This window comes from Carcharodon carcharias, chromosome 20, assembly GCF_017639515.1.
Source record: "Carcharodon carcharias isolate sCarCar2 chromosome 20, sCarCar2.pri, whole genome shotgun sequence".
In the NCBI taxonomy this organism is placed as follows: domain Eukaryota; kingdom Metazoa; phylum Chordata; class Chondrichthyes; order Lamniformes; family Lamnidae; genus Carcharodon; species Carcharodon carcharias.
Window position 1 is genome coordinate 112,635,000 of NC_054486.1, and position 1,413 is coordinate 112,636,412.

Genomic DNA, 1,413 nt, shown 5'->3' on the forward strand with positions numbered 1-1,413 from the left:
TGGAGTTAGACAGGCTGGAGTTAGACAGGCTGGAGTTAGACAGGCTGGAGTTAGACAGGCTGGAGTTAGACAGGCTGGAGTTAGACAGGCTGGAGTTAGACAGGCTGGAGTTAGACAGGCTGGAGTTAGACAGGCTGGAGTTAGACAGGCTGGAGTTAGACAGGCTGGAGTTAGACAGGCTGGAGTTAGACAGGCTGGAGTTAGACAGGCTGGAGTTAGACAGGCTGGAGTTAGACAGGCTGGAGTTAGACAGGCTGGAGTTAGACAGGCTGGAGTTAGACAGGCTGGAGTTAGACAGGCTGGAGTTAGACAGGCTGGAGTTAGACAGGCTGGAGTTAGACAGGCTGGAGTTAGACAGGCTGGAGTTAGACAGGCTGGAGTTAGACAGGCTGGAGTTAGACAGGCTGGAGTTAGACAGGCTGGAGTTAGACAGGCTGGAGTTAGACAGGCTGGAGTTAGACAGGCTGGAGTTAGACAGGCTGGAGTTAGACAGGCTGGAGTTAGACAGGCTGGAGTTAGACAGGCTGGAGTTAGACAGGCTGGAGTTAGACAGGCTGGAGTTAGACAGGCTGGAGTTAGACAGGCTGGAGTTAGACAGGCTGGAGTTAGGCTGGAGTTAGACAGGCTGGAGTTAGACAGGCTGGAGTTAGACAGGCTGGAGTTAGACAGGCTGGAGTTAGACAGGCTGGAGTTAGACAGGCTGGAGTTAGACAGGCTGGAGTTAGACAGGCTGGAGTTAGACAGGCTGGAGTTAGACAGGCTGGAGTTAGACAGGCTGGAGTTAGACAGGCTGGAGTTAGACAGGCTGGAGTTAGACAGGCTGGAGTTAGACAGGCTGGAGTTAGACAGGCTGGAGTTAGACAGGCTGGAGTTAGACAGGCTGGAGTTAGACAGGCTGGAGTTAGACAGGCTGGAGTTAGACAGGCTGGAGTTAGACAGGCTGGAGTTAGACAGGCTGGAGTTAGACAGGCTGGAGTTAGACAGGCTGGAGTTAGACAGGCTGGAGTTAGACAGGCTGGAGTTAGACAGGCTGGAGTTAGACAGGCTGGAGTTAGACAGGCTGGAGTTAGACAGGCTGGAGTTAGACAGGCTGGAGTTAGACAGGCTGGAGTTAGACAGGCTGGAGTTAGACAGGCTGGAGTTAGACAGGCTGGAGTTAGACAGGCTGGAGTTAGACAGGCTGGAGTTAGACAGGCTGGAGTTAGACAGGCTGGAGTTAGACAGGCTGGAGTTAGACAGGCTGGAGTTAGACAGGCTGGAGTTAGACAGGCTGGAGTTAGGCTGGAGTTAGACAGGCTGGAGTTAGACAGGCTGGAGTTAGACAGGCTGGAGTTAGACAGGCTGGAGTTAGACAGGCTGGAGTTAGACAGGCTGGAGTTAGACAGGCTGGAGTTAGACAGGCTGGAGTTAGAC